This window comes from Pleurodeles waltl, chromosome 12 (assembly GCF_031143425.1).
Source record: "Pleurodeles waltl isolate 20211129_DDA chromosome 12, aPleWal1.hap1.20221129, whole genome shotgun sequence".
NCBI lineage: Eukaryota > Metazoa > Chordata > Amphibia > Caudata > Salamandridae > Pleurodeles > Pleurodeles waltl.
The window spans coordinates 324,002,872-324,024,228 of record NC_090451.1 but is presented as its reverse complement, the minus strand read 5'-3'; positions in this window follow the sequence as shown (position 1 = coordinate 324,024,228).

Sequence of the window (21,357 nt, the reverse complement as noted above, 5' to 3'; positions counted from 1 at the left end):
TTGCTGTTTCTGTTGGCTTTGCACCCCCACCTCTGGGGGGCCAGTTGCAGCCTAGAGGGGCCCCAGAGGTCGCAGGCCCCAGGAGGGGCCTGTTATAAAACTAGAGGGGTGAGTGTCACCCCCTTCTCCCCAATCATCGAAGTGGCCCCCCGAAGAAGCGCACGGCGCACAGAGGGCACCCTGTTGTTCTTCCTGGCACTGGAAGTGCCTTTCATCATAACAACAGGTACTTTTAAAGGACAAACATATTTCTGAGGCTCTTAGTATGGACATAATGGATTTATATGTTAACCTGCCTAGTTTTATGATGTGCTACATATATGTTTGCTAATGTTCCTTTTATGGGCATGACATGCTGATATGTTTTCTTGACTTGCCATGTGTTTTATAATGCTCTTGGTATAGGCATTCATGATACTTTAATGACAAATGCATTTTGTATGTAATGTGACTCCTGATTACAGCTTATGTTGCAGAATAATAAGTAATCTGTGTGTTATATGTTACTACTGCTGGCTCTGCAGAGTAACTGTTGTGTAATGTTCTGACAACTTGTTGGTTAGAAGGGTATTACTGACATGTTGTGTTTGGTCTAATAATTGCATTGTGTACAATACAGTTTATTTTCATCTAACTTGGTGTTGTGTTTCCTTTGTGGTAGTGCATCATGTGTGTAGTGTGTGTTGTGCAAAAGTTTTGCATATTGCCTCTGGGATAGGCCCAACTGCCTGTGCCAAGCTACCACAGGGGTGAGCAGGGGTTATCTTGGACGTGTACCTAACTCCCTTGCCCTGACTAGAGTGGGTGGGTTCTGCCTGGCTTAGGTGAATACCCTAGCCAACCAGAAACCCTATTTCTAACAGATGCAATACTGAATGCTAAGAAAGTGACTCGCTTCCAACCAGTTATGACAGAAATCATGTCATTCAAGCTGAGTAAAATTTGTTTACCAAAGACTGGAATTCTGATTAAAATCATCACACTCCTACCTAGAAGCACTAATAAACACACTGCAGAGATAAATAAAATGTGGTAATATAGAGCTTTATGTTTCCAAAAAAGTTAAAAGCAGTGCAAGAATACAATCTGAACCATGATACACAGAAAAAAACTCCTTTCTAACACGGTGCCCAATGGATTGTTGCCACAGCGTGATAACAGAATATCATTGTCAAAATAGTGCCTGACCTAAATATTGTTTTAAAAATGATTACCACATTGGAGTTAACATTGGAAAATCTATATCCAGCAGAACAATATTTTTAAACAATATTCCCATCAAAAGCGGAAACAAAGAAACTACTGCTTATATACACAAATGCTGCATCCCAAAAACTTTTCTATCTAAAGTTTTGCGGCCCAATGGATTCACTAATGCTTTTTAACTTGTTGAAAGCCCGCTGTTTGTCAAATATGAAATAAAATGTCAACCAGTGTCTCAGCCACACTGTGCAAAACCTATACTTCTTTCTTTATTATGGCCACATTGAGGTTGTTTGAGTTCGAACCAACGGCAGTTTTTAAACATTGAAGCTCCAGCTGAGGAAGGAAGGGGAGTCTGTGCCCTGTGGTAGGAAGGGACCATAGGCCTAATTCAGAGTATGGCAGACTGTTACTCTGCACAAACGTGATGGATATCCTGGTGGCCACATGACAAGTGCTATAGGATATAATGCACTTATAAAAAGTAGGAGGAGATATCCGTCATAATTGAGGCAGAGTAACCTCACCTTAAATGTCCCCATGCCATTTATCAAACAAGCGTTGGTACATATCAAATGATAATATGAGGCCAACACCTAAACACCCGTGCTGGGACTTTAATCCATCATGAATAAGGATGGTCCCACACTAATAGCCATAGACTACATTCCAAAGTACAAAAACATTACAGCTAAAGCATGGTCATAGGAAGGTTAAAAATTCCAATGCCCTGTTACTCTTTTTGCAGGAAAATCAATTGGAGTGGCTTGGCTTGGAATAAGTGGTATTACTGTCATCACATGAATGTTAAAATTGGGCCCTACATGAAGAAATTAAACTTGAGGCTATCAAGCTCATAGCTAAACATTCCTTACCTGTGTTACTGCATTGTTATTGCTGCTTCACATCTTTTATTTATTTCACTGTCCTTCTGAAAATTGTTTCATGAATGATGTGTTTGTGTTTGAGCTTATGGCACCCACATGTGCTGCACAAATGTAAGCACAAACAGCCTAGTTCTCAGAGGTCCATTACTAGATCCAATGTTTTCTTTAACTTAGCTCAAAATGCGTATAGATTTTGAAAATGTAGAGGGCTAAAGGGGCTTTACTTAATTTTGTTTTCCTGTAAATTGCTCAGTACCGCTTTAAAATCATTCCAAAGCATTTAACTGCAGAGGGCTACTAGCAATGTGAGTAACAGGTATGTTTCATCCACCAGCAAGCGTGTGAGGAGCGTGAGAATATAGGCTTTTCCTGCTCCTAACCCATTAGGGAGTGTTTGGACCAAGTACCTAAAGGGCCATGATGTTATTAACGTGGTCTGAGAGGTTTTGGAAATCGTATTCAAATCTTATATAGAGGACTTGGGGTTCCATAGAATGGATTCTTGAAGGTGGAGACATTTTCCACAAAGGCACTTGTAGCCGTCAGATTCAGCCAAGTCGGCCTTGGGCATTTGGTTGTTGGTACTTCTGAAATATTATGGTAGGGCTCGCTCCTCCTGCTTGGCCTTGTGTTCACTGTGTTATTAGTAGCCAGTGTGATGCTCCCAAAACTGGGACAATATGGCCAGCTGTGCCCATATTCAGGAAGAGGCGGCAGCATGTTTTGAGTCAATAGTTTTGAAAGGATGCCAGGTGTCAAAATCCTTTTGGAAATCCAGGCAGTGATGAAAAAAAAAGGGAATATCTTTGGCACTATGGTATCTGCGCATGGGACAAACATTTATCAAACCAGTCATTTTCCCACAAAGAATGTTGCCCCATTTAACAGTGAGCTTGCATATAAATGGGGGCATGGTTCCCTTTCCTGCCTTGGTATAGGTGCACAATGGAGTTGTAATAGGGACCCTGGCTGTTTATATAAAACAAGTGCTTTCCATACCATACTGGTGGTGCAGAGTCCTAATAAAATGTTCACTCTGTGAGTTTCCTTCTATGTGACCTTTTAGGAAGTAATATATGAAGGTGTGGGAAGCAGGATGATTTCTATAATAGCCTCAGAAGTGGCAATTAGCATAGGGCCTAATTTAGATGTTGGAGGAGGGAAATACTCGGTCACAAACGGGACGGATATCCCGTCCGCCTTATTGTGACCCCAATATATCCTACTGGGATTGTAATTCGGCGCCACATATCCCTCACGTTTATGACAGAGTATTCCCCGCCGCCAACATCTAAATCAGGGCCTTAGTTTTCTCACATAACTTTTTTTTTAGCAGAGAGCAGCAAATAAACGTGATTTTTTAAACATTTGAAAGGTTTCATGGTTTAGGCCTTTTCTTCATAACAGAAGCTTTCACCAAGAATAAAACATATTTCAGTAATGAAATAATGTGCACAGCTTACGTCTCTTTTAAATAGGTTTGTTGGGGGTGGGGAGTAGAGGTTTCTCTTTGGCATGCTCATGCGTGGCACTGCGCTTGGAAGAGATGTCACACTCCATTACGCTGGCATGTTGTGTAACATGACTGCAAACGTTTGTCTACAAGGGAGCTCCGACGGCTTTGAACTGCAGACTGGAAGTCGAAAAGACAAATTAGAGCTCAGAGAGGGCTTGAACTCCCAAATTGCCAATCAGGAATCTAAGCCAATGTAAGCAGAAACTGGAGCAGCGCGGCCGCAATGCTACCAGTGGACGAACTCAGTGTGGAAAGGACTCAGATGGAATAAACGATCTGAAATGAAACCAGAAAGAAAAAAGGCGTTTGGGTTGCTGCTGTGCCTTAATTAAAGTTTTGGGAAACCAACGCTGGGTGGTAAAGCGTCTTCACAAGTTACAGACTGGCTCAGTGGTAGGATGAAAAAAGACGTAAGGCAGGTTGAAATGCTGAAAAAACAGAGCGGCCGTGTAATAAACATAGGGGCATCATAGATGATGTGCCACTTTTCTTGTGCCCCATTGGACCCCCCCCAACCCCCCAGGACTCAATGTGTGCGCCATACTGGTGCACGTTAGGCCAATATCGCCAAACATTTTGACATTATTGCTGCACTTTGGTGGATTAGCGTAAAAAACCATGGCACTAATCCACCAAAGTCAAGGGAGGCCCATTGAATAGAATGGGAGCTTCTGTTTAATGCCTGCCTAAGGAAGGCATTAAAAATGATACTAAAAAAGGTGCAGCGCAATCTTCTAGATTTCATTGCACCATTTTTTTGGGCCTCCTAACAGGGAAACGCCTCACTTGCATACATTGTGCCTGGTGCAGGCATATTGTGGCGCAGGGGGTTACAAAGTGGCACAAAGCAAGAATTTGTAAATATGGCACGACAATAATGCCTCATTAATGCCACATTAGTGTAAACAAAATGACGCTAATATGCTGCAAGAAGGTGCAAGGGGCTTGTAAGTATACCCATAGTGCTGTCTGTTGTAACCTGCAACAACAGACTACTAAAAATACTATTGCATATGGTGTACCTGCTAAAACGTCTTACTAAGCCGGCGTCATAGTTACAGAAAAGACTTTGGAGGTGTAAAGGTTAAAACTTAGTATATGTAAGGGCCCTGCAATTTTGTGTACACTCACACTTACATAGTCACATTTCATGCTTAATTTATAAATATAACTAATATGATATATTGTTGGGAAAATTCAACTACAAAGGCACACAAATTGTATGTGATTTCTTCTGTGCCATCAGAAACGTCTTTGACATGCTCAAAAGTTTTACAACAAAGGAAATATCAGTGGAGGCTCTTGACAATCTGAACAGGTTCAACACCAAGGTTGACAGTCTTGAAGCATGCTTGCGATGTGAGCATGGAACAGTTTGAACTTGTCTGGTTGAGTTTTTATCTGGGCTGGGGTGAATATTCCAAGGTCTAATAAAGCATGAATATCTGGGTAGTCTATTTTCAGAGAGGTGCCCTAGAGCAGGAGCCAGTCTCGTACAATGACAATAGCATCTCAAGAGAATGTGGCAGTCCTCAATGAACTTGCAAGTGACCCACTTGAAATCAGCGCCACTTTTCTATATTTTCAAATGCTGCTACTAAGTATCGGTTGAAATCAAATGTCTTGTTAAATCTGGGGTTGACAGCTGTCAAACAGACGTATAGAGTCCAAAAGACATAGAGCAGGTTTTGGGCCCACCCATTTCATTTACTAACTCTTTCAGCCATAGATATTAGACTTTGTCAATTGTGTCCCGCCTCAGCCAAGTGGAGTATTTGTCTCAGACATAATGCTATTACCTGTTTGGGTGTATCCTGTTGCCCCCACTTATGTGGTTGTACTGAACTACTTTACAGCTATAGCCATCTGTGCTCACACCTGTGGGTTCCTGGGTTACCAGTGGGAGGAACACATATGTGCTAAGGTTGAATGCATTAGCACTTTAAACCAAGAGCTACTGGCTTTGCTGATGCTTGCTTTCAAGCAACACTTTTACAGATGGTCAGCTTATTTGTATAGACAGTTCCGCTTTTGGCAAATAAAATAATCTGAATCTGGGTTGCCTATCAAACATTGTCCCCTCAGACATACTATTGGCCATATTTAAAAGGTCCCTGCGGCACAATAACCCTGCCAGAGGGTCACTTTTGTGATGCTCTGGCAGCGCTGTGTGCCTGCACATATTTACAAGGCCACATAAAGCCACCTTGTGCGGCTTTTCTTGGCCTTGCAAATATGGCCCCCTTTCACGCATAACTGCATGAAAGGGGCATTCCATGGATGTTGCTGTTGGTGTTCACAAGCAACATCCATGGAATCTGATGCATTCCCAGATTTACAAGGTGTTGTAAACCTGGGAATGCATCAGATTCACCCACCACCCCAGGGGTGGTGTAAAAGTGGTGGAACGCAGAGAAATACCTTTATTTATTCTCGTTTTTTGCTCTTTCTCTTTGTGCTGCATTCTGCAGCACACACAGAAGGAGGAAAATGCCATTAATGCTTGATTATTTGCAGGAAGGTGTCTCTTCCTGCACATAAACAATCATCCCTGCAATGCAGGCACCCTGGCACCATGGTAAATCATCAATTGGGACAAGTTACTTATTTACCTTCTTCATGGAATGGTGCTGCATCTGCCCTGAGAGTGTGCAGCTCGCATTGCAACAGATGGGCTTCGCTACTTAGGGATTTACAGCACCACTGACCCTGACATATTTTAAATAGCTAATCTAGAGCCACAGCCTGGTGCGACTACGATGCAATGTGCAACACTGGAGGGCCATCCCACTGTTGCTCCACAGCAAAGCCACTCTATTTCAAATGATGACGCTGCCCTATTTCTTGTATGCACTTCATAACACCCCCTATCCAGTCTTTACTACTTGTATTAAAGCGCTAGAAAACGAAACTTGTACTCTCCTGTGGAATAGAAGCCCAGCAAGCATATCCCTTATAAAGCTAACAAGAGGCTGGTTTGATGGCTGCATTGCTTAGCCTGACATACAAAGTACTCTTGGGTGACACAGCTTACAGATTTCAATCACTGGGTCCATATTCCTCCAAAAGAGCTAGGTTATTGTATATACAGGCAGGTCATGCACCCAGGAGGCTGCCTCAGGGCCATTTATGCTTCCCTCCTGAGTCCAACACAGTTACACTCACCCTCTGGCACACAGAACTCAGTGGAGGGACAGGGTTACACAAGACACCTCCTTGGGACACTGCACAATTGAGAACGTTGTGAACACAACTCATCTTTGACAAACAGGATCTCATTGGTCTCTTTAAGGTTGAAGGTCTGTGGTCACAGAAACACGGAATCACATTCGCTGACTTGCAGAGCGAGTATCAACTGCCACATACTGAAACCTATCGTCACTTGCAAATATGCCATGCTTTGCAAAAGTCACTGCAAAAGGGAGATATGCCTGAATCATCACCACTAGAGAACAGACTGCTAGGTGAATACATGCCCGGTAAAGCGATCTCGCAAAAATTATCAATAATTCCCCTGATACCCTCCCCAAGCTCCATTTACAATGGGAGGGAGACCTCAAGGGTCTAGAAGATGACGAGTGGCCGGAGGCCCTGGCATCCCCACAAGTGGCAATGAGATCTCGATTCAACCTAGTACAACTACTATGTATGCACTACTGTGGTAAGGATGGGTAAGGTAACATCTGCACTCTGTCACAGGGGAGGTGGCCAACAGGGAACATTTATTCACATGGTGTGGAGCTGTCCAGCTATTCAACAACAGTGGGAGTAAGTAATAACTTGTCTTAATAGGATTTGTGGGAGTGATCAATCAATCAATCAGAGTATTTGTAAACCACACTACTCACCTGTGAGGGTCTTAAGTAACATAGGCACCTTTGCAAAGTGATGCGGTTTGTATATCTGGGAGCCCACTGGCCTTAGACTCATGGATCATATCTGGATGACGTGGGGGTTAATGGTGGCCAAGTGTAACATTGTGAAACTGTAGAGGGAGGATCCGGTACCACAGCTCAGAGAATGTGAGCTTGATAAGGGCTAGTGCATGTTGGCGGAGAAAGTTGTCTATGAGAGTAGGGGCTGTCCATATAAATGGTCCAAAATATGGGGGAAATGGAATGACCACAGAGGCAGCCTATGCACCTTCACTGAGACTGTCAGTCAAGATGATTGGTGTATGGTTTGCTCAGGCTCTAACAATGTCCTGTGAGATGGGGTGGGTGGGAAATGGGGACCACTAATGGCTGAAGGGATTCTGTTTCTGTTTCTGTTGGACTGTGACTCAGTGCTGCATTGTGATATATCAATTGCTATGACATTTTTGTGTGCTTTATTTTGGATAAAAGTATTTCTTAAAATAACACTTGTTACATGAAATTCCTGAAGTTATGCCAGGCAGAAGATTCTACCACAGGAGCAACACAAATTACTAAACTGCAAGAGGCTGTTGTTGGCAGCATGTGTGTTTTCAGAGCCGTTTTTTATTAGTACAAATTGCATCCTCATATCTGAAATGGATGAGGGATGCATTACATGCTATAATGTTGGAAAATGATGATATTCCATCATTTCTTGTATTTTTTCCGAATTTTGTGTAATTATGCAAATTATGTGAATTTCACACACCCATACTTTTAACCCATTTATGTGCTGCTCCATCACCCCTGGTAGCACAACACAAAAGTGAAGACCCATCATAGACTATACTCTAACTTGAGGTGCAACGTGATGCCACCATAACTCCAGGCAGTGCACTGGTGTTGTGGACGGGACAGGAGAAAAGAACACAATCTGCAGCAGAGACTTTTTATATTGAGCTGTCCGGAGGGACCAGTGTCAATGCACCCACTTTTTGCACATTGCTACCATGGTATGTACATTCTAAATAAATTCTTAAGAGTCTACAGGGTGTACCTACCAAGCACACTAGACAGGCGGGATGATGTAACGAATATCAGGGTGAAAGTCTGAAACACTGATGAAGATCCTGTGCTTGCAGATACATGATTAACTAGTACCCGCTACACCAGGACACCATTGATGTCAAGGGAAAGCAGTTAGAGACTGGTCTGCCTTCTCCAATTAAACAGTGAGCTTGACAGCACTAAAGAGAAGCACCAGCCATGTGGGACTGCAATCTGGCCATACTTGTTTCTCTCTTCTCTCTCCTTCTCATTATGGCATGACCAGTGCACCACAATATTTCTGGACTATTCAAATGTTCAAAACTAAAGAACCTAGAAATAACATCCTCCATATGTCTCCAAATTGGAAAAAAATACCATACAACCATAAGCATTGGTTGGTAGCACCATGTGGAGTCAGTTCTGAAAAGTAATATCTTGGTTGGCATGTCTTGCAAAAATTATCACTGCAATGACTTTTAGTACTCATAGAACCAAAGAACCACCACTGGGATAATCCAAAAACAATATCTCCTCTTTCCGTCCAATGGTACCGGTTCCCACTTGTGGACTTTCTCCTCTTCAACCTTTTGACAAAACACCATCAGATACTGCTTTCAAACATACATACTTAAGATGGCTAGATAACCTACAGGACCTCATTCTGTTCTAGATCTCAATAGACACCGATGGCTCTGTTTTCAATAAAGATCAGCAACGTATTCTTCTAGGCATATACCTGTTTTGAGTACATTTTGCGACCGCTGTCATTTTACGACTGTTGCATCCTTCCAGGACTATTGCTGGAATTTTTCAGTGAATTACAAGTTTCTCACAGATTCAAAGGCATGGTCACATGTATAAATGGAAAAGGAGTACATTTACACGTGTAAAAGCATGTCCAACTTAAAACATTTTTCTTTATTTTTTCATCACTGGAAAATATTTCTTAGGAGTGAAGATGTACGTTCCTCTGCATTTCCTTCCGCTCTGAGGCATTCATTTTCCATTCCCACACTGAGAAAAATTACCTTGCCATTGACAGATGTTAATCTAAGACGTTATCCAGTGTGGGAACATGCCTGTAAAAGTTTAATAATCATCAACATTTCTGAAATGTGTGGTTGTCTACGTAGGTTCCAAAGCTCCTATGCATTTGAAAACCCACTCCCTAGCTCTGTAAGTAGATCTTGTTACACTATATTCAGTAGCTTAGCAAGGATGCCATGGGTCCTGGTGAAAGCAAGGAATATGGTCCCTTTGACTGCTGTTAGGGTAGTAAAATGCAGCAATTATCAGGGTTGAATGCCCCCCCTCAGGACAGTGGGCCCTGGTGCCACTGCACCTGCTGCACCAATGGCCACTACACCCCAGACTATACTGATATATTTTACATGTGAGTAAACCACTTTGCAAGTGTAATTTCGTGTTTTGTGAACAGAAAAGCTTGGTTTTCATTTGTAAAAAAACAACACAAAAAAACACTTGCTCATTTGCAAATAGACTGACACGTTTTCATCCATGATTTTTCACCACCATAGCCACACATACTCCCGTCTGACCTTTTCCCCTTTTGATGACAACCTCTCTTTTTCCTACTTTTTCTGTATTTTTTACAATAGTATTTTTCCTGTTCGCAAATTCAAAATGTTTTGGAATGTACCTCTTCTGTACCTTACGTCCCTTATATCTTGAACACCATTCTTCAGTCCCTCTAGCAAAGGTAGGCGCTGAGCTCCACCAAACTATAAATAGGTCATGTTTACCTCAGCAACAATGTGGGTTATCTCTGTCTGAATAGCCAACTGACAAGACTCTGGGGACTGGGTAGAACGAACGCATTAAACATACTGCGGGTTCTTCAGGCAGTGAGGTGTACCTGTGCATTTTTTACAAGAGTGACTAATAAACACATCATCCTGATACTCCATGCATGCCCAGGTATTTTTAGTCATGCACACAGCATATTCCTAAGTATTGGGTCAAACTTCGTTCACATACTCTGCCAGTATTTTATATTAAAGACAATAGCGTAATGCCATTTACGTGTACACTTTATGCTATGACAAATTATTATACATGCATGCATGTATAGGTACCAACTAGGCATCTCCATAACCAGATGTTAGCTCATGTCACCTAGCAAAGCAAGCATTGGCAAAGTCTCTAAGTCTGGCTTGCATCTTGACACCCAGCTAAAATATTAAAAAGAAGCCCGCTGCAGTTAAAAAAAAACAAATGGAAAACTGATTGCTTTCTGTAAACTATGCATCAAACTAATACACAATGCATGTGTCCCGATTCAGTGTACTTTCAAGAAGTAAAATATTCCTGCATACATTGCACTGTGAGCACTCCATATGCGGTGGAATGAAACATCAAAGAGTGAGGTGAAAGAGTGACAGTTCTCTGGGTCAAGCCAAAGCCCACTCTGGCTGTAGTTTAAAGAATTATTAACAATAGTACTTTCAGACAGGTGTGCTGTTGTCACATCTAAAAACTGCAGAGATTTTCTGATAGGCACAAACAAGCCAGAAGGAGACTACAATAGAATCAAGGGCCTGATTTAGATATTGGCGGACGAGTTGCTCTGTCACAACGGTGACGGATGTCCCATCTGCCGAAATCTAAATTCCATGGGACATAACAGGATTAAGATTTCGGTAGACAGGATGTCCATCACCATTGTGACAAGGTAACTTGTCATCCAGTGCCTAAATCAAGCCCCAAAGTCTCCCTCAAATGTAACTCAAGTAGAACCAACTGATGTTTAGAAACAAACTGAAAACAGTCCTATTTGAAGACGACACCAGAACCAAACATTTGTATGAACAACTATGTTTTCGCTTTATATGTTTTGCATACTGCTCAAATGTCACTTTATGTCTGGTTGAGGGAACATGTAGGCAATAGAGGCATAGAGACAGGAAAAAATAATATTTTCATGAAATGTAGATTGTTGCTCTTCCTTTATCATTGTTTTTACTTTATCTATTGCTTATCTGCATTTTACACATTTTCTCTCTTGGCATCTAAACTGAAGGCTCTTTAACAAAAAATTCTGCACACCTAAGCACCACTTACTTGAGAAAAACAATAATTTTACCATTATAAATTCGAAATCCAGATTCAACTAATCAGAATTTGTAGATTTTTAGATTTTTCCAGAGCACAACTGCAGTGATTCAGTCAGAGACGTCTAGTTCAGTAGTGGACAATGCTACTTAATACTTCTGCCATAGTGGAGAGAAAAGAAGAGGAAAAAGATTTTAGAACATGATGGTGGTGGGGTTAAGCGGAAGAGGGAGGGTTGTCCACGCAGTCCTGTAAATCCCCCCCAAATTGTACCTTTGTGTTTAATCAAAAAAGGTTTTCTTGAACCTTCCTCTGTTGAGAGTACAAATAAACTATTTCTACAAACAGAGGAGTGCCTCTGTTTCAAGTCTGGAAAAGGACAATCAATACGATGGTACTTAATTAAGAAAAAAAACCTGTGGTTAATAAGAAGGGAGAAAAAACCTGATTTCAAAGAAAATTGCAAATTTCCTGACAAATGTTAGATTTAGAACCGTTCTGGATTAGGTTGTGAGGACTTAGACCTGGAAAACTACTTATGCTATAGATTTACTAGTGCAAACCCCTGAGATTTTGTGGAATCGTCAAAAAAAGTAAATTGACAAACCTCTGGTTAGAAGCAAGGTATAAACAAGCTTTAGACTGTAAATCTGATAACTTTGAAAGTTATTACTTTTCAGAATGTGTACTGCAAATGTTTTTCCTGAGCACAAAAATCAAGAATAAAGAATGTGCACTTAGTTTATCATCCAAAGCATTGGGAATTCATTGTAGCTTGTTATTTGACCACAATTGCTTTAAATTCCAAGTGTATTAGTTAGATGCTTGATTACTTGTTTAGCCACTGTTGACATTCACATTCTTTGACCACAAATACCATAAACGGAAATATCCCTAATTAGCCTGTGAAGTTCAAATGCATTTTCCTGCCTTAGTTTAAAAAAAACTAAAAATTGAAGAGGAGACATACAGTGAGATGGCGTCTCTGATAACATAATTACTCAAGAATATCAAAAGCTATTCTTTCAACCAGAGACTACATTTGTTCTCAGGGAACTATTACACAGGGGCTTAGATGAAAGATTATTGTGCCATATGATGAAGAAATGCCCTTCAAAAATGTGGACAACATCCATGTGTTACAGAAACTGTGAATCAGAGCAGCCCTATACGCCAAAAATATAGGCGAAGCAAATTTTCAGGCAAAACAATTAAAACTGTTATGCCCTAGTGACCAAAGTGTGTGCATAATAGAATTGTGGCCAATTATCAGCGTATTACCCAATAAAGTGAACATGAATACATTCAACAGGTGTTCCTGCTGTAATATTCGTGAAACTGCATTTGTCTAGGCGCTTCTTTTGTTTAGGCACTTCTTTTGTAAATCTTTACAGCCATTCTTTTTTCCTGCTTGAATGTGTTTCGAGGAGGATGATATTAAAAATTCCTGTGTGGTGTCGGTGTCCTGGCTCACATCCAAGAAAATTTGGCCTTGCGCGTTAGCTGCTTGTTAGGGTGGGTTTCAAGTCTTGTCTTATTTCGGTTTGATTAACATCATTAACCTATCATGCACTGCAGGGACAGTGAAAGCCAAATTCTACAAGCCACATAAAGCACTGAACAGCTTGGGTTGTCATATAAACATACCCAGAGGTGCTGTTAGGAAGCTGAAATTATTAGGGGAGCCATAGGCGGCCAAAAAAAATCTGTGAAACACTTCAACCGAGAGTATAAACATAAATATCCAACAGCATGCCACAGCGCATGTGGGTTTTATGGTGATGTCTTAATACATTATCTGAGCAGGGTTTATTTAAGCCATTTTGGTCTCGTCAGAAATACATTTATCTGCATAGGCTCGCGCCGCTAGCAGGAGTAGGCCTCGCGCGCGAGCGTCCCTGTGTGCTCTCCGCCACCGTAGACAATCCCTCATGCTCATATTTATAATTCATGAGCCCATCCGGTTTTGGAACGCTTCCATAAAGGTTGAGCAGGGGAAGGAGTTGTTAACGCTCCCACTGTCATGCACAGAATCGAAATGTGCCCACTCTGGTTCTATTCATCACCGCTCAAAGACACCCTGGCAATGATATTATCCAAATATTATTAAAACTTTGAACCCTGTCGTCATAAATTATGGCAAAATGGCTTCAGAGCCATTAGGCCCAGAGGATGTATGGGCTCCGGTTGCTTCGGAGTAATTATGTGCTTAGAGGGAAGCGTGGCTGAGCATTCAGCGAGTAAAAGGAGCTGAGCGAGGATCATTTGTAACTGCTTCGCTATTGCACACCACAATTCACACAGGTCAAGCCAACCTTACAGCAGGACAAATCTCTGCCTAGGACATCAAACATCTGTTATTAAGTACATACAGACATCGGTGCAACATGCTAGAAACCTTGTCCACTTCGTTGGTTTGGCTTCCAGTAACATACTGTACTTCAAACACTTGGCTAACCCTGCACCACATCCCCTTTCCTTATTGTTACTTTGACAGTCCCGCTTTGAAATATGCAATACCTAAACTCCCACAGTATTTCTTTTAATATTCACACAGCTGTTGAAGGTACTGCAGCAACTCTGGCCAAGTTTTTTAAAAAACTTGTGTATGATTGCATTCTTGTTAATTTATAAGTTACCAAATGCGCAGGGCTGTAGAGATAAAGTACAAACGCCAAGGTCGCTCCATGTTTGACTTTGAAAACAAATATGTCTTTGATTTTTTTTTTGACTTTTTTGTTTGTAATATTCAACAGGTTGCCTAACATGCATGACCACTGTTGATAACAGACCGCATCAAACTGAAAGGCGTAGGTCAGATGATGTGTATTTAGAGTATTGCCAACATATGTAGGATTCTATATGAAATAATCCTGCCCCAATAATTGACGGTATTGTGACATGAGGCTGTTCTAAATTGGATTAATTGTTTTCTTTTCACTAAGAAAAACAAACTGCCCATAGAGAGAAATGGGTAAAATTTATATGCACCACCATGCAGGTTACCATCACACGGATTTCACTGCTGATAAACAAAAAAATGACAGCCTTCCACATGTGGCTATAATACTCATGAATGTAAACCACCATTACTTGATGATGAGCAATAGTTTAAATTCAATATAACAAATTGCATTGACATACATAGCAATACCTATAGGGCTAATTAAGAGTGGCCATTATTTAGGAAGTCATTACCTCACCAGGTAAATATTGGAACAACAAGATGCAGAATTATTTTTGCTTTCGAAAGTCTACACTTTGCATTTGGAAACAATATGATAAAGGCATACATTTCCTCGCTGTGCAAAAAAAAAAACTCAAATTTTTGTAGGGTATTCCTGCAAAAGTTATCGGGTGGCATTATCTGTGAGCACAAGAGAGCAAAATAATTGATTGGTCATTACAATCTAAAGCGCTAAGGAGCTGAACATGATCCAACATTATGTGCGGTTGATACTGGGTAAAAAGAATGAAACCGTGGGTATGACTCCTCCTGTCATGTTCCCTGCAAAGCCTCACATAGTCTCAGTAGAAAACAGGCAAGATGCATCCAGTGCAGTAATGGACCCCCGACCCAGCAACTGAGGTCACGCACATTGCCGGCCATGCTAAGGCCCACGCACCAGTGGCTGAGTGTCGGCTTCTGAGGTTCCTGTCCCTGCAACCGACACAGAGCGTGTTGTCAACATCAAGGGGCCTTCACTTCAAAAATAAATTGCAGGTATGACTCATTCTCTTATGTTCCCTGGATGGCCTCTCACAGCCACAGTGGAATACAGGAAAGCTGCATCAGGTGCAGTGATGGGCCTCTGAGCCAGCAGCTAAGGTCATGCACACCGCTGGGCATGCTGAGGCTCACGAGTGACTGAGTGTAAGCTTCTGAGGTCCCTGCACTTCCAGCCAATAGAGCCACTGCTCTCTACATCCGGGGGCCTCCACCTCCGTAAGCTCACCCACATGATCTGGGATCAGGATGCATTGTCCCTATAATTGTGCCTTCATGCACCACCAGCACTAATGTCAGTAGAAGAGGCCTGAGCATTAGCGGGGCCTCGCCCACCTTCTTCAGACTCTGACTCTGTCTGCCCCATTCATGATGACTGCCTTTCCATGTAAATCTATTAGACATTTCTCAACCTGTCATGGCGGCCATCGGGTGCAATTTATTTTTAACTAAGATTTTGGAATCGTGCTAAGTAGAGACTCTATTTACATGCCACCGAACCTAACCCAATGATCTTTAGGGCAGTTGACCTGCTCTCTGTTCCCAGAGAATTCCTTCTGCATTTTCTGATCTAGGTATCTGTTTCCTACATTTTGTGGTGGAACTATCTTATTTGCTGTTTTCCTGAAGCTATCCTGAAGCAGAAAAATGACTCTAATGTGGTGTTAGATAGTGCAAGGCCATCCTTAAATTTGGACCTATACCTCTACTGAAGCCAGCACCCACACAGGCAGCCTTCCTGCACAATCATCCCAGAGTGGCATACTTTGGTGCATGCCACCTTATCCCTCTGCTGTCTCTCCATTTCCTAAGCAGGAATCTGTGACAGGATTGAATGATAACAGTCTCTGCGTGAGCAGTGTGCCAGTTAACCTGGGACCCCAAAAGAGTCAGATGAAACCGTGCACAGACCTAGATCGTTCATAGTGAGGACTGGGCCCTAGGTGTGATTTGCCATGTCATGCATTCCTCTCCCATTGATCCCAAACCAGCTGTTCTCAAACTTGTGCTCTGAGCATTAGTTTTATAATGTTCTCTTTCTGAGGGTGCTGTCTTTGGCTATCAGAGAGGTTTGTGATTTTGCATTGTTAATATCACTTTAACTTTAGATTTTAGTGGAGTGACATTTGTATAAATAAATGCTAATTTCTCATTATTAAACATAACCATAATTAACCTTCAACAAGCTTATTTTAGGGATTTTTGTTTTAAATAATATATTACACCAGGCCCCATCCTTCCAAAACTAGCTGCCAATCGCTGAAATTCTTGTAGCACAACACATGGCCTTTGATTAGGCTCTGCTCCCAGCCCTCATCACACCACAATTGGCTGTGCATGGGCTTTGACAGTTAACACCTACCTCTGGGTTCACAGTATGGCCTATGCCCTGATACTGCCATCTGCCCGAGAGCCACCAAAACAAATTGTATACCAATTGCCTTAGACACTCTCCCACTCCCCCTGAGCATAAGCTTAGGCCTTGCGCATAAGAGTGGTTGGGTATAGGCCCTGACCTTTGGTTCACCCCCTTGCCCAGTCTCTTGTACACCTAAAGAGTTATACATGGACAACAGTTGCATGGGTTGAGAGAGGGCCAAGCTAAAGGCCATGATTGGACTCACACCATGATCATTGATTTTGGGCTCAACACTGAGGGTAAGGCCAGACTGAGCTTTATTCCTCTGTGTAGATATAACCCACTATGAAGTGCCTTTAGCCATGCAAAAGAGAAGTTGATGGATTTAGGCCAGGCAAAGCACTCACATGCCGACATGGACATAACACCTTAACAGCATTTTGCAAAGCAGAGTGTGGCTTGAGTGCAGGAATGACCTTTGGTCAAGCTCTGCACCCAGTCAATAGGTTCAAAGCACTCACTGCACATGACCTTTAGCTGTGCATAGTTGCACTGTAGATTTTCTTTTCTTTTCTTTTTAAATCATTAAAATCTACAGATCCAAAATGGGGATGTGGGATGTGACTTTGCAGCTGCAGTGTGCTCCTATATCTTTGAAAATTTGACCCAGATATGCAGAGCAAATACAAGTAAATAAAGGGCATTGATGAATGTGTGGTGATAGATGTGGGTCAGACAGTGAAAACTGCAAAATTTTCTCAACTTTATGTAACAGAATCTACTCTTCTGGGACCCTTCTACATCCTCCTTAGGGTTATGAAATTAATCTGCACGAACATGCAGCAAGTGTGAAATCCTTCTGTGCCCCTCTGTGCCCGGACCACTCCCAGTGCCAGAAACCCTAGTCCAATCACCTCCCAGCAATACTCTGCAGCACTCCTTAGGTTGTGAGACCCAGTTACACAAACTGCTGCCACATTGCACCTCACACCATGGTTAGGAATTTTCTTTTGTACCCACTCCCGATTCTACAGCAACCAGCCATCCACAACCCCCACACTTATGCCTTCAACATCCCTTCCAATACACACGCCACACAAGCACAAACACTGCACTTCCAACCTATGCCACACACAACAGAAAACCCTTACATCAACACCCACTCACATGCATGCTTCTAAATACAGAATCACTCAGAAAACACATAACTGAAATACGGGATCTGCTGAGCAGAGATGCACCCGAAATCCTCTTCATCATAGAGACTTGACTCAATCCCTCATTGGCTCCCAACATTGAAATGACAATCCGAGTGAGTTACAAGATTGCTAAACGGAACCTCCCTCACAAGCCAGGAAGAGGACTCATCTACAAGGAGTCCATCAAATGCACAACATCCACAGAGAACACCACCTCATTCATGGAACACTTGCACTCCAAGCTGCAAGTCTCTTAAAACGTCTCCCTGAATGGAACCCTCACCTACCAAACACTTGGACCATGAGTCACTTTTACCAAATTCATCACTGACTTCATCACTCCACTTAGCATCCACACCAGAGCATAACTTCTACTTGGTGACTTCAACTTTCACCTGATAGACACAAATGATCCCTGCATCACAGCAATCCTCAAAACCCTGAACAACATTGGACTCATCTAGCTCATCTCAGAACCAACACACACCACAGGACACACCCTGAACTCCGTCCTTACCCTAAGCAAGAGCATCAAATACAACTCCACCACACCACTCACTGGTTCTGACCACTCAATCATCCACTTCCAAATCAAGTCAACACACCTACCAGAATTCCAAGCAACAACTGGGGCAAAGTCACAGAAGCAGGCTCACTCAGCACCCTCAGCACAGATCAACCTAGCCCCACAGGCAGCCTTGACAGGGACATCAACAACCTCAACAAAATAATCAAGGTCTGCGAGGACTCCCTTGCACCAATCAAACCTAACAAGCATAGTAAATCAAACAAGCAGGCCAGCTGGTGAACAGAAAACCTCAGAGACACCAAACAACACTGTGAACAGTTAGAAAGGAAATGGAGAGTGAACCATGACACCACCAGCAGAACTACCTCCTAGGCTGTACCCAGGCGCAATCACCACCACAAAAAAGAGACACCAATAAAATATCACTGGTGGATGACATTAAAGAAAGTTTCACCAGTTGCAAGAGGATATTCTGGATTGTTAAGGCCCTCAGCCACTTTCAATACATTTGCTATCATTTAACAAAACTGTTATAACCTACCTAACTTCCTCCACAGCAAAATCACAAACATCCACAGCAACTTCACATATCAACCGGCCCCAGAGAACTCATTGCTAACCTACCCACCACCAACCAAGACAGCCACCTGACTGAACGACCAGCCCTCACCAGAGACAACACAGCAACAATCATGCAGACCAATGACTGAGGAGTATCACCTGATCCATGCACTCACCACATCTAGAACCCGGGAACATCACCAATCAGCACCATCCTGACGCACATCACCAGCACCTCCAACCCTTTCGCCACTCTCCCAGATAAATGGCAACTAGCAGAAATTAACATCCACCTCAAGAACCCCACAGACGACTCAAATCAACTGAGCAACTTCTAACCCTGCTTCACTATCCAGGCAAAGTGATTGAGAAGGCCATCAATAAATAACTCACAACACACCTCAAACTTCACCATCTTTTAGACAACACTCAATTAGGATTCACAAAGAATCACAGCACTGAAACAGCACTCATCGTGGCCACTGACAGCACTTGAAATTATCCTGGACCCAGGAGAAACAGTGGCCCTCATTCTGCTTGACTTCTCTGCAGCCTTAGACACTGTCTCCCATAACACTCTCATCAGAAGACTCCACAAGATTGGCATACAAGGACTAAATCTCAAATGGATCTGTTCTTTCCTCACAGGAAAAGCCCAAAGGGTCAGGCTTTCACCTTTAACATCAGACACCAAGAAACGGATATGCTTAGTACCAAAGGGATTGTCCCTCAGCCCCACTTTTTTCAACACATACATGACACACTCACCAATATCATCTAATAACAAGACATCACTGTCCTCTTCTACTTATTCTCTCCTTGGTGGGCAAGACAACAACCACCAGAACCAACTTCACCAGCTGCATGACCATGATAGTAGACTGGTTGAGATCCAACTGCCTGAAGCTCTACTCCGACAAGATGGAAGTACTCGTCTTCAGCAATAAGGCCTCCCCATTGGACCCATCATAGATGACAGGCTCAACATGACAGCTCAAGTCAGCCCAGTGTGAACCTCCTGCTTCCATATCCTACACATGCTGTGAAAGATCTTCAAATTGTTGCCTTAGAATCCCAGATGGACTGTCATGCAAGCACTGATCACCAGCAGGCTGGACTACGGTAAAACACTATCTATGCTGGAATTTCCAAACAACTGCCACACAGAATCCAAACCATTCAGAACACTGCTGCAGGACTCATGCTAAACCTCCTACGCCACACCCAAAATTGCACCACCCCTCAGGAAGCTTCACTGGCGGCCAATTCAAATGTCTCTCACACACACACACAAAGCAAAGCACAACGCACACAAAACAGGACTAGAACACCTAATACAGCTGCATACAGTTTCACCAACCCACCAGACACCTACTCTCTGTTTCACTGTCACACACAATCCCAGCATCTGCAAAAGCAAAACTGGAGGTTTCTCATTCTCCTACATTGCACCAAATACATTGAAAAACCTCCCTCAACAGATTAGCCTCCTCATCACTTCTTGACTCTGCAAGAAGCTGAGGTCCTTACTCTTCGTATAAGTACCTCAGGAACCACAAACCTACATAGCTGCCCAAGTGCTTGGATGCCCTTTTGGGTTTTTAGCACACTATACAAATCAACATAACATAACATAATATAAAATAAATAACAGAACAGACCAGAACAGCATAGAACATCTGTGAATAGCTTTGTTGCTCTTTTATGAACCTGTATGAAATGTGTCAGGCTGATAGCAAATTAAGGATAGGGCAGGGATCACAGGTTCATATCAACCAGGGGAAAGAGGGGTTAAAATTATTTATTTACTAATTCTATTGACACAATTAGACACATTTGCCCAAAATGTGATAGATTAGAATGGTTAAATTACGCTTGCCATGTTTTTGACTGTCTGTCAAGTGGGGCACAGTTCAAGGGGCTAAAATAGTGTTTGTTTTGTAATAGCATTGGCAGAGTCTGCCAAATCTGAATACAATTCTGCAGACAATTACATGTTTAGTTTTGTAGTGGTATGTCAGGTTTTACCAAGATAAGCCGGGGGGGGGGGGGCAGAAAAATATAGTTGCTAATAACTTTATCACTATTTGATGAATATGCATGTTTCATGCTGATCAGACAAGGTGGAGTAAAGTTAAAAAGGTGAATGGGTGTCAAAAAAGCTTTGATTTGCTAATACATTTGGAACCATTTGAAGGACCTGCATGATAGTTGCAATACCACAATTAGGCTTAACTTGCTAATTGCATGCACCACAGAGATTTCCTGCATGGAAGGTTGGATGTCTGTAGCAAACACCCCTTGAACATTGCTTGTATGCAGGACCAGGTTCCACGTGAGGGATACAACATGGCTGCCAGTGGTAGTCATGTGGCTATGACGGACTAGAGTTGATG